This window comes from Littorina saxatilis, unplaced genomic scaffold, assembly GCF_037325665.1.
Source record: "Littorina saxatilis isolate snail1 unplaced genomic scaffold, US_GU_Lsax_2.0 scaffold_1261, whole genome shotgun sequence".
Lineage (NCBI taxonomy): Eukaryota > Metazoa > Mollusca > Gastropoda > Littorinimorpha > Littorinidae > Littorina > Littorina saxatilis.
Window position 1 is genome coordinate 2,501 of NW_027126493.1, and position 13,281 is coordinate 15,781.

At 40.7% G+C, this 13,281-nt stretch overlaps 2 long non-coding RNA genes across 2 annotated transcripts; one reads left to right on the forward strand and one right to left on the reverse strand.

Moving 5' to 3' along the window:
• The first annotated feature begins 5,277 nt into the window (after window positions 1-5,277).
• On the forward strand, window positions 5,278-6,665 carry LOC138954933 (uncharacterized). Its single transcript, XR_011452024.1, has 2 exons — window positions 5,278-5,426; window positions 5,951-6,665. It is a non-coding gene; the product is annotated as an uncharacterized lncRNA (long non-coding RNA).
• Window positions 6,666-6,950: 285 nt separating this feature from the next.
• On the reverse strand, window positions 6,951-9,439 carry LOC138954932 (uncharacterized). Its single transcript, XR_011452023.1, has 3 exons — window positions 9,229-9,439; window positions 8,479-8,746; window positions 6,951-7,758 (listed from the first exon to the last, which is right to left on the reverse strand). It is a non-coding gene; the product is annotated as an uncharacterized lncRNA (long non-coding RNA).
• Window positions 9,440-13,281: the final 3,842 nt, after the last annotated feature.

Consider the following 13,281-nt stretch of genomic DNA (forward strand, 5'->3'; position numbering starts at 1 on the left):
CTCACTGGTGTTAGCCGCCTAATTGCTGTACTGTGCAAATTTCGTCTTATGTGACTTGATGAGAGTATTAGTGATTTAAAGCCGAAGGCGCCGCTTAACTTTTCAGCCTACCCCCTTCACAACCGCTCCCCCCCCCCCCATTTTATTTCTGAAAAAAAGGGTATAGAATTAACGCACACGTAGTTTATTCACAGATCTGTGCGCAACCAATGCGTTGACAAAAAACAATTTTCGGTTTCGGTTAAAGAGTTTGCCTTTTTTTTTCGCTTAATCTTTAATTAAGATCGGATTCTGTACATTATCAAAGAGGTTACTAATAATGTATGTCAAACAAAAATAGCTTGTGTTTTGGGGGGAACATGTTAGAATAGTCTCGGTGTGATAAGATAGCAAGTTGGTCTTCTCAGGCTTTAATCTTCAACCGTTAAAAACTAAATCCCAATCGCCCGCAGTCATAACTGTGAAAAGCATAAGTGACAGGCCTTGTGTGCACTCCATGGCGTCATAGAAAGGTCACTCCAGTGTCCGCAGCGTCATGACAACAAGGTGCAACATGTTACCAGACAGCTTGACAAGTATTATAGAGGCAACGTAATACAAGATGTGATCTTAGACCCTTAGAAATTAAGACTCAGCTACTCGCAGTCATATAGCATTTCATTACTGACGGGCTGTTTCGGACACTACAGCGTCACAAAATGTAAATCATTATTTCACAACTTCATACCAATGTGAATTCATTGCCTGTACCGTCACAACTAACAAGAAGGTGAGAAACGTTTGTTATGCGGATTTTTCTTTCCTAAGACTAAAATCCCATATTTTGATTACAATTACGATTCAGCTATCGGCTGATATTGTCCAAGGCAATTTAGGACAGAAATCAACAGCATGAATTATAATTTCTTTTAATGGCTCCTCGACCTTACACAAAGTTGACTCAGGTCATGCATTATATATCTTAGATTCAGTTCTTCACTTCACAACAATATAATTATGGTTTATATTGTTCATTGATTTTGAAATCAATATCATTCTCCGGAAACGTGGCTCATTGTCATACAATCCCAAATGACGACGATAAAAGTTCTTTAGTTACTTGGAGGTGATGAAACAAATATAACGTGTACTTCCTTTAATGACGACGATGGATCCATTCACAGTAGATGATGAAAGTCTGCAGAAAACTCAACTATCGATGATGACCCATGTTTACAGGAACATGATGACGATGAACTTGATGACGACGATGACGTAAATGACGCTTCTAAAACGCAGCTCTGTCGGTGATGTCTTGCTTGTTCGTCTTCCCGTGTACGAACCTGCGATCAAACGTAGAAGCTGTTAAATATCAGACATTCCCTAAATGACAATTTTATCAATATTCATTCTACTAATTCTACGACAAAACTAAGTGAAGAAAGAACACATCTACACGCATTCTCTGCGACAAATGAATATGATATCATCTGGTTCGTTCTCGATCGAAATCCACGACTAACTAACAAACTAGTTACCCTCCAAGACGGCGAAACGGGTTCTCCCTCTGGGTTAACGGCTTCCTTCTCTGCAGCGTTAGTAACGTCTGGTTAATACACCACTAAACAGTTCCGACGTTTACATGGAACAAAGAAGGAAAATCACGTGACCGCACAGACGCCTCTCATTGGCTGCGTCATTTTTTCGAGGAAACAAATCGTCTGCAACACAGCTTTGCGTATGTTCTGCGACTGACGAGTCGGACACTTGTGTTTATTTTGTTGTTTTGTCGATGTAAATTCAGCGATTATCGATTTTAACAATGGCATGTCACTGCCCGATGATTGATTGTGACAACGGAAGCTACCGTCTTCAAAATGGAAAGCTAAACTTTGCAAAATTCACCAGGTTCCACACGAGTCTGTGCTGTTCATGCCAACCACCGTTCAGGTAAGCGCAACACTGTAACAGTTCTTGATCAACTTATTTTATTGCCTGACATTCATGCGATTTATTGTTTTTTTCTGCAAATTCCATAGCATGATTACAAAACCGTTTAGCTAGACCTGCATTTATACAGCTTTGATCTCCCCTCTGTGTTTGATCCTGAGTACTACCAGTAACTAGCTAGTAACTAGGCTGATCCCACCATGCATGCCAAAGTTGCTAAGGTTACTACGAAAACGACCACAGAAGGATGAACAGGCCTAACTCTGCCGTGTGCTGACAAAACCGAGTAAGTCCATTTTTTTCAAAAATGATATTTTTTGTTCATCAAAGCTTAGAAATTAAGGCGCACCTTATGTGTAAATTGTGACTTTGTGAAATAAATAGATAAGGAGATATACAAAAGTAAGTCCACACCTTAAAAACTGTTTAAAGTACATCTGCCATGTGCTGACAAAACCGAGTAAGTCCATTTTTTCCCCAAAATGATATCTTTTTGTTCATCAAAACTAAGAAATCAAGAAGCAGCCTGTGTGTAAATTTTGACTTTGTAAAATAACTAGATAAGGAGATATAGAAAAGTAAGTCCACAACTTCAAACATTTCTAAAAAAAAATTACATGTCAATTTGCTGGTAAAACCAAGTAAGTCCATCCACCAATCACAAGAACCTTTATGACGCTATAACCAATCAGAATGCAATGTTTTTGCCAGTATGACGTCAAAGTCAATACGAATATTCTTGCGGCATTTTACTTGTTAGCAGGGGTGCTAGATTTGGTGCAAGCATGGCTGCTAAAGAAGAAGTGTTGTCAAGATAAATGACAAAACAGTGAAAATAACGTTAACATTACGAATTTGCACAAGATGGAGAGAGAGAGAGAGAGAGAGAGAGAGAGAGAGAGAGAGAGAGAGAGAGAGAGAGAGAGAGAGAGAGAGAGAGAGAGAGAGAGACTAAACAGGGAGAGAGAGACTAAACAGGGAGAGAGAGACTAAACAGGGAGAGAGTGGGAGAGGGGAAAGAAATCAGGGTCGAGGGGGTGGGGGGGATGGAGGGAGAGAGAGAAAAAAAGGGAAAGAGGAATTAGGGAGGGAGGAAGAGAGTAAGAGGGAGAGAGATAGCGAGAGAGGTAGGGAGGGATAGAAAGAGAGATGGAGGGAGGAAAAGAGAGATATAGGGAGGGATAGAGGGAGGGAGAGAGAGAGAGAGACAAGGATCGTCAGGATAATTATGTATAGATAGAGAAGAAAAATGTTTAAAATAAAACGTCATAAGGTGACGTCATTATGTCTCGCCTTATCGAAAGAGGTCATTTGTGTGTTCTAAACTTTAAATGACGTCATTTGTCAGTTCTAAACTTAAAATGACGTATTTTCTGTATGGGTCGTCTGACAAGAATTTTAAAACTATCATTATAGGAAAATTGGGAACCCCTTGGACTTACTTGGTTTTGTCAAAACATTCATGCACACTTAAAAAGTTGGTTTTTTAGGTTGTGGACTTACTTGTTCATATCTGCTTATCTAAGCACTCTAAAAAGTAGAAATTAGCACACAAGATGCGCATTGATTTCTTCTTTTTGATGAACAAAAAATATCATTTTGAAAAAAAAAATGACTTACCAAAGCGGAAGGTCGTGGGTTCGAATCCCGGCCGCACCTGACGGGTAATTAAGGTGAAGATTTTTCCGATATCCCAGGTCAACTTACGTGCAGGCCTGCTGGTGCCTTATCACCCTTCGTGTGTACACGCAAGCACAAGACCAAGTGCGCACGGAAAAGATCGTGCAGTCCAAAGCAGAGTTCGGTGGGTTATAGAAACACGAAAATACCCAGCATGCTTTCACCGAAAACGGCGTATGGCTGCCTAAATGGTTTTGTAAAAACGGTCATCCACGTACAAATCCACTCGTGCAAAAGCACACGTGTACGTGGGAGTTTCAGCCCACGAACGCAAAAGAAGAAGAAGAAGCAGAACTAAAACGCCTTCACAAAAATTGCGTCCTCGCTGTTAAAACCCGTCAATCGGGACAGTGAATATTTCCGTACCATGTCCACACGGCACCTGAATTGCTTAATATCAATTCAAACGTAACACATCTATAAATAGATTCAGGAAACATTGACACCTGCAATAAAATCACTTTCGTGCCTGTGCTAGCATTTTAATGTCCAGAAATATTTCTTAATAACAATTTCAAGAAACGATTTTTAAGACATCAAACCCGGGTAAATAGTGTTTGATTTAAATTTCAAATAATGTGATTTAAGGCTGTAACTATAGTAGTAACCGTACCACCCAAATTAAACTTACAACAAAACATTACCGGAACAAAAAAACATGCTGTGTAGCTTAAAAAATTGTACGTGAATAATATGTATTTTAGCAAATCACCGCAATCTGATATGCTCATCATTCTCCAAGGCACTCAAACTAACACTCACGTACACAGTCATACACAAGAACCAGCTTTTATTCTTGACTGGACATAGTCCTTAGATCAAGACTGGTTTTAATCAGAACAAACACACAAACGCACACATTGTTACAGGTTCGCTTCGAAAGTATCTGTGAGAATCGTACCGAAATGAGCCAGAGCGTTGTTTAGAGATCAAATAAGCAAAGGGAAGTAAGCGCTCTAATGTGCACACGACATGTGTAATAGAGTAAGCGAGAGTTATACGGAACGTTTCTCCTGGCACCTGAGAGAATAACGCATTGAAATGAACAAGCGACTTTCATCCTCAAAAAAAGCATTACTTTTTCTTCCAAATGTTTTGACAAAACCAAGTAAGTCCACTTGCTTAGATCTGTCACATTTTTTAGATCTGATATAATGGAAAAAAAGTGACAAAACCAAGTAAGTCCACAAAATGCCCAACAAAACAAAAACCATCCATCAGATCATTATCAAACTCGGGTTGTAAACGTACATTAATGCTATTTATCTTATTATCTCTGTAGGTTGATCAAGATAATCGTCACTTTTGAGAAATGTAATAAAACAGAAAAAGTCGTTTATCTCAGAACTAGCTTCAGTGGACTTACTCGGTTTTGTCAGCACACGGCAGAACTGGCCTCAAACATCTAACAAGTACAAGTACAAGTACAAGTACAAGAACGTTACAAAAGCTGCACACCGGCACTGCATGAAATACTTGTTTGAATCTGCCGTGCATGAGATAAAAAAATGTGGCTCACTTTCTGTGTCAGTGTGTTTCCGTTTCTTGTTTTTTTTGTTTTACTTCATGTTGTTAGAGCATGGCTGTGATAAAAAAAGCAATACAAAATTGCTTTGTAGAGCCATAAATTGTTAAATCTGATATGCATCTGTCTGTTTTCAACAGCTTGCATCCGCATCCAACACACAAGAAGAACCCAGCACAAGCTTTTTTTTTCACCTGCAAGGGTTTGTTCTCAACACTTTCTTGATGGCACACCAACTGCAGAGAACTCTTTCCCAACACAAAACTTGGGATACCCTGGATTTCAACACAGAGTAAGTTTTTTTTTTAAATAACTTTCTTGTTATATTTTGTGTGTGTACGCAGTAAAGAAGATGGGAAGGTGTTGAATGTATTTGTTCACACATGCTGTTCCTAGTATCACTATGCTGTGTCTGTGCCTTACAGCTTGAGTGATTTAATTGACTTTTCGTCTGTTCGTGTGTTTTGAAATCTGAACAAGAATGAATATCAATCAATATCAATATATGAGGCTTATGAATGTGGGAAGCCAAGCTAAGTTTTATGTGGGTGGTTTGTTTCCAGAGTGCGATTTGATCAACATTAGGCGGAGAGCTCTCCATAGAAGCCAAAGGAACAAAAACAAGTGTACCGGGGAATTCACAGGGGGAGTTCTGTATTGCACTGAAAATGACTACAGTGGGTCCAAATGACCACCTTTATAAGTTGAAGTTGGGGGCATTGAACCCAAACGGACAACATATGTGGAGAACCCTGCATGAAGATGTAATACTACCATAAATACTGACAGAATGAACCCTGTTTGGCAATGTTTCAGACTGCAAGAGTGCTGATAGACATACCCCGACCAGAGCACCGGCTAGGCAGAAGAAAATGGGCAATGCGAGATCTGGAATTCCAGTTTGAGACGTGCCAGGCCCAAGGATCATCAAGGGAGAGGAATGGTGCAGCTAGTTGATTGCCAGAAAAGTGTGACTCTAGCCCTGAACAAGACCCATTCACAACAGAAACATTTCTGGGTGCTCTTGTTTTTGCTTATTTGTTGATAGTTTTTTTTTTTGTATAAGCAGATGCCAACTTAATGCACATCCGTTATGCACAATCTTATTGCAATGATTAAGCTGACTAAGGAGAACAATAGACTGATGTTCAAACTAAAGATTGCAAACATGGCTAAGAAAAAGAACGCAGACAGGAAAAATCCATGGTTATTCAGAAATCTGATTTCTCGCAGAACATATCATATTGCACTGGTATAGCCACGACCAGTCTCTTACAATTAATTCATGGTTTTAGTGTCACCCTTTGCAACAAGAAGATGGCAGGAAAAAGTCAAAAATTCTAAAAAGACAAGAATTTTTAGCGATCAACCAATGAGTATTGACCCTAAACGTTATAGTATAGATGAGATGTTGTTTATGCAACAGAGACGAGGATTAGACCTTCAGGATCTAGCCTATCGGTTTCGCTAATATAGGTAGAATAAAGTACATCTACATGTCACCAGAGTGGCCAAGAGCAACCTTAAACAATTTACTGGTTTGTTTTCATTTGTTTGAATGTTTCTCTCTTCTTCCTGCGCACAGTCTTCTCTCCATAATTTTCATGTCCCCTGTGCATACCATAACATATTCTGAGGAAAAATGTTTGTTTGGCTCACTTTCTGTGTGTGTCTATTGATGTTTGTATGATGCAATGAGTGTGTCAGAACAAAATCTGAGTTCTCGTACTTTGAAAGGGAGAATGAGAGACAAGACAAAGCATTACAGCACAAAGTCAAACATATCAGCACTTGCAAACAAAATGCACACAATACAGTCAGCTCAAAAAACTTTACTTATGTTGATAAACGTTATCACTAGCAGCAGATCAAATCTGATGACTTCATCCACTTGGCAATGAACATATTGGGAAGAAAGATATCTAGTTTTATATATTTATATATATATATATATATATATACCAAAAACACAAATGTAGTACAGTAAAAGTCATATCTATAATGGTGTACACATGAGCCTTCCTTTTCAGAACTCCAAACAATAATCTGATAAAAAAAAATCCACTACAGAAAAAGAGGGAGTCTTAAAATGTAGGAAAATTTACATAGGTTTTGACAAGACAAACATTCATATTTTAGATGCGACCCACCCTACTACCTTTCAGGCTGAAAACTTACAAGCAGCTGTTCAACAATGTTGCTCTGCCCATTACATGTGTAACGAGTAGAGCTTAATGCCTGGATCTGGCAAAGCTTTTACATGAGTTGACAAATTGTTGAAATTATTAGAGTCGTCAGGATTGTTTATTTACTTTGTGGAAGGGTTGCTCTCCTTGTTTATCTGTGTGGTTTCATAGTTAAGAGGAAAAAGCTGTTTTGTTAATACCGCTTTCCCTACTTCTACTAGTTCCTCCTCCTAAGTGCATCCTGTTGCTGCCTGTATCAAAACGGGCAATTGGATTACTTTGGGAACAGGAGGTTGTGATGGCTGGCTCTGGGTAACAGGTGGTTGTGATGGCTGACTCTTGGAGACAGGTAGAAGTCTCTTTCTGGTTTTGACAAAGATGCAATCAGGGGCTTCCTCCTCCAAAATGACTTGCAGCCTGTTGCATATGGTCAAAACACTGCCAAAAGGGAGAAAAAAAGAAAATAATCAATATGAGAAAGAGAAAGGAGACAACAACTTTTACTAAAGCATCATTTAGGACAATTTACCAAGTTGTACATAACAAATTGCTCACAAATTTGAGTGCAACTTGCATGAAGAGCATTGTAAAATTAAGACAGTTGCAGGGATGGCCAGATCTCAAAATCTTAACTTGCCAGACAGGTGAGTCATTTCAAGAAAGTCCAGTCCACCAAAAAGAATTGCTTGCCGGGTACAAACCACAGTTGCTATAACTGCATTGTTTATATAACGTTTTGAAACTAGAGTATACAACCAGAAGTGTTGCATTTGACGAGAATTTTCACTAGCCAACCAGGCGAGTTGCCAAGCGGTTTTAACTAGCACAACGGATTTTTTGTACTCGCCCCTGGCCATTAGTCAGATGATTTGATCATCCCTGAATTTAGAAAGTCGGTTCAGTCATTGCTGATTAACTGTATCACTATCAGTATCACTGCACTTTTCAAAAATTATATGTATATGACAGCGACAGGCATAATTTTAGTGTGTATTAATAGTAGTATGCTGGTTTTTCAGATTTTGACACATTCCCTGTTCACTGAAACCAAAATGTTGTTAGGCTGCACTGCCATCTTGCAATTCAACTTGAACCATTCTCTTTTTCAAAAGTAAAGTGCAAATATGACTTATTTAAAAAAGTAGAGAGGTTTCCTACCTGTAAGCCTTTCCTCCTTAAAACTCGTTGACGAGGCGATGCATGAGGTCGAGCTCACACTCACAGGCAGCCGGCGATGAAGACGCTTGGCCACAGGAATCGCCCATCTTGCTGCCTTTCAATCCAGTTGTGATGATGAATGGATCAGGATAAAGCACCCCTTTCACATACAACTTCTGCTTGTACTCCCGAAGAAGCACCCTCTCTGCATTTTCTGCTTCACGGTCGACAGGAATCCCATCTCCCAAGTTCCAAAGCAGGAAAAGCTCTAAAACAAAAAGGCCTTGAGATCAAATCACAGTTTTTCGCACCTGTGGAAGGCATTCTTTTTCCCCCTCATCACCATTTTGTATGTAAACGTACAAAATACTCACTAACTCAGCCTGAGGTAAGCTTAGCAGCTATACAAACTGGCAGTGGCAACTTAGTATGCATGTTTGTTGTTTCTTATCTTACCCACACGTCAGATTGAAAATGGAAAACTTTTGCATACACTATCGCAACATGTAGCCTATGCATCACGAATCGGAATATAGTTATACTTCATAATAAGTTAGATTCCGTGGACAGATCAACGGCACTTATTCAAGTTTTTGACTTTAATCAACTGAAAAGTTAAGCGTATCTGAAGAGAGAGCACTTACTAAGTTACTGTTAGTGTTACAACTTACAGGGCGGAAAACCGGTCTTGGGAATGAACAACACATCGCATCATTGCAAAGAGTAAATAACGAAAGAAATAAAACTTACCTAGCTACAAGTTCCTCGTGTGCACCTTCCACACTCGTTTTCCGTACACACGACAAGGTTTTCGATGCTTCAGTGCTCCACAGTCGCACCTTCTGGATGGAAATCTCGCTCAAATCGCACATGTTTCAAGTTGCTGAGAAGCTAGCACGACGCGTTGTTTACTCGAAAAAATGCTACGCATGCGCACTGTCGCAATGGCCGCGGAACTGTTTAGTGGTGTATTGCGAGAATCTGGAGCTCTCCGACTTGCCTGGTCTGTTGATCTCAACGGCCTGTTCTTCTACTTCCGGCGTTTCTGTATCTACGTAGTTGCTTAGCGATGCATAAACAACTCGGTTGCATAAACAATTCGTCGCTAAGAACTACAAGTTGAAATAATTTAATCAGACACGACATTTCTTTTCCTTCGAAGTCTACAATAAAAGAAAGAATTGTGGCTGAAAGAAATGACGTACATCTTTCTGACGTAGATAGTCTCGGTAATCTCGGACCCGCGTGACGTGATTATCTAGTAGTCTCGGCACTCGCGTGTTCTAATGAGCTAAAAGAATCAATCCTTTACAACGTTAGAAATCAAGACTCAGCTACTCGCAGTCATATACACTCTCATTTGTGATGGGGCTTTTTCGGACACTATAGCGTCATAAAATGTAAATCGTTGTTCTACAGCGTTAACAGATGTGCATTTATTGCCTGCAGCGTTATAACGAGAAGGTGTGAAATGTTACCAGACAGCTCGACTCTTACGGAGGCAAAACGGCAGACAACTCATTGCTCATAGGCAAGTAGCGCGCTGGATATGTATTCAGTTGGCCGCTGTCAGCGTGAGTTCGATCCCAGGTTCGGCGGAAATTTATTTCAGAGTCAACTTTGTGTGCAGACTCTCTTCGGTGTCCGAACCCTCCCCCCGTGTACACTACGTTGGGTGTGCACGTTAAAGATCCCACGATTGACAAAAGGGTCTTTCCTGGCAAAATTGCTTAGGCACAGTTAATAATTGTCTACCTATACCCGTGTGACTTGGAATAATAGGCCGTGAAAGGTAAATATGCGCCGAAATGGCTGCAATCTACTGGCCGTATAAAATTTCATCTCACACGGCATCACTGCAGAGCGCCTAGAACTGTACCCACGGAATATGCGCGATATAAGCGTCATTGATTGATTGATTGAAGTAGGTGTTTATTGGCGAGCAGCTGAGCGTTTACAACCCTATAACTGTAACTCTTCACTTCAACGATGGGTATCAGCATATTGCATAACGTTTTTGCACAGATCTGGATGCGTCAAATTCATTGAAAGTAAAGCTTGAAATCTGATGCAGAAATGAAGAACAAAATGAAAAATAGAAACTAAGACATTAATATAAAAATAACATAAAAATATTGATGTCCTTTTCTCATAAGTTTACTTCATCGTTTTATTTTTTTATTTTTTTTATTTTTATAGTTGTGTGCATGTCATCTTCAATGGTTTTGGGATATGTACAAAGTTAAGCAGTTTGTGAACATGTGAAAAAGAGGGTAGGGGGAGTTCATTTGGGAATGGTGTTGGTGTGTGTGTGTGTGTGTGTGTGTAGATGGGGGGGGGGGGGTTGTGTGGTGGTAGGTTAACAATCTTAAGACTGTAACGTAAATGGCTGAAATGAGGCCTATAATTAAGGTGCTAAAACCAGAGACATGGAGAGAAGCTGAATCCAACTACAGATCGCTCGCAGTCATAAGAAATTCATTGGTGACAAAGGCTTTGTTCGAACACAATATAATAGACAATTACGAATACACTATTTACTATGTAATACAATCAAAGAAGCAGGAGGTATGTGTGTGTGTGGGGGGGGGAGGGGGGGTCCAGCGTGATGAGTCTCGTGGGAATGACAATCATTAAAGGGAGATTCACACACCTGTGTCAACAACACCTCTTCCTCATCTTCACAGACTGGTGACGTCAGGTCAAGCGTGACGCGTCACCATTGTCACATCCCACCCTGCCGAACCCAACCTGCCGCATCCCAGCCTACTACATCCCGCCCTGCCACACCCGAACCTGCCGCATCCCAGCCTGCCACATCCCGACCTGTCTCGCTTTCTCTCTCTTTATCTCTCTCTCTCTCCCGAGACGGCGATGGTTATACATAGTTTGTGCCGTTGAATGTTAGAGCAGGTTTGATTGCAAATAATGTATGCTGGTGTAGTACACCTGTGTTGATATTGTACCTATTCAAATTGTTGATTTATGCGCTGGAAATGTTTGTAGGTTAGAAAGAGAGAGAGAGAGAGAGAGAGAGAGAGAGAGAGAGAGAGAGAGAGAGAGAGAGAGAGAGAGAGAGAGAGAGAGAAAGAGAGAGAGAGAGAGTTTGTGCCGTGGAACGATAGAACATGATTGAAAGCCGATAATGTATGTTAGCACTGTAAACTTGTTTGTCGTTGCACCTATCCATATTGTTAATTCATGCGCTGGATATGTCTTTATGTTTAAGAGAAAGAGAGTGAGAGAGAGAGAGTGAGAGCGTGCGTGCGTTCGTGTGAGTATATATATGTTAGAGAGAAAGAGATAAAACCGGGTGATTGTCCATAAATATAAACACACGGCATGTATTACTGACCCCCCCCCCCCCCCCCCTCCCCGTTGAAATGAACCTTGTGTGTTTAATCAATAAAATGTCTTACGTCTTACGTCTCTCTCTCTCCCTCTCTCTCTCTCTCTCTCTCTCTCTCTTTTTTGTCTATCTCTCTCTCCCTCCTTTTCAGACCTGATTATTTCAGACTTGTTGAGGTCCACTGTATCTCGCAACATGTGCAAACAGCTTTGGCTTTGATGGCCAGGGGGGTCTGCCTCCTTTGATCACCAACCGCTGACATGGAGGTGACGAGTTCGTTTATCTCTCGCTAAATTGACCATGGTGCCCACAGGGCGTCGTGGACAATTCCTTGACAAGGAGGTAACAAGTGCTCAGCACAGACTGCTTGGCACCCGGCGTACAGAGGTACAGAAAAGCGTGCTATCCTTCTTAACGCTTACTACTACCCCGCTCTTCTTGTCAATTTCACTGCGTATGCCGTGAGCGGTGGACTACGAGTATACGGTCTTGCTGCGTTGCATTGCGTTCAGTTTCATTCTCTCTCTCTCTCTCTCTCTCTCTCTCTCTCTCTCTCTCTCTCTCTCTCTCTCTCTCTCTCTCTCTCTCTCTCTCTCTCTCTATCTCTCTATCTCTCTGTGTGTGTCTCTCTCTCTTGCTCCTTTAGTTTAATGAACATCACGATATGTGCTCACTGAATGGTGTTTGTATGTGTGGCTGAATAAGTTACCAAAAAAAAAAAAAATAAATAAATAAATAAATAAATAAAATAAAAAAAAAATTAAAAAAAATCAAATTAATTTTTGGCCAAAGGGAAATATTGAAGCAACTTGCTAAAAAAAATATCAGAATGGGGAACTTAAGTTCAGGTAGGAGGGCAGTATGTGTTTAAGCCTTGTTTGATCAATTGAGTATAGCCATGCTTTGTGTTTTAGACGCTTTAGTTGTTGGGCGTGGGAGGGGAGGGGGGGGGGGGTAAGGGGTCGGTGGGAGAGAGGACTGAGGGGTGGGAAGGAGGAAAGGGGATAAGGTTTTCAGAACAGATGTCCTGTTTCAGCCTTATATATTGAGAGGCACAGGGTACATAAAAAGCAAATAAGCCTACAAAACCGCTCCAGTCCAACCACACTCCGCGTACACAATCATTACTTCCATCCCCATTTCGAAATATCGCAACAGGACCTCCAGATATATAACACGATCATATGTGTTCTCTGTTTGCATGTTTGTCCAGTGTCTTGTCCCAACATAAAGCATATTAACTCTACCTGTCCCAAGATAGGCCAAATGGTTCTAAGAGGACGTTAAAACTAATTATCATCATCATCACTGAATGGTGAAATTGGGGTGTGGGGAGGTGCTCTCTCACTCTCAAACTCGAACAGACTGGATGGCGGGGCATCTCCTATGAGGGCCCATCACGATCACGGGAAGGGAAATTTTAGCTTTCACGATCACAGTTACCTTGATTTTTT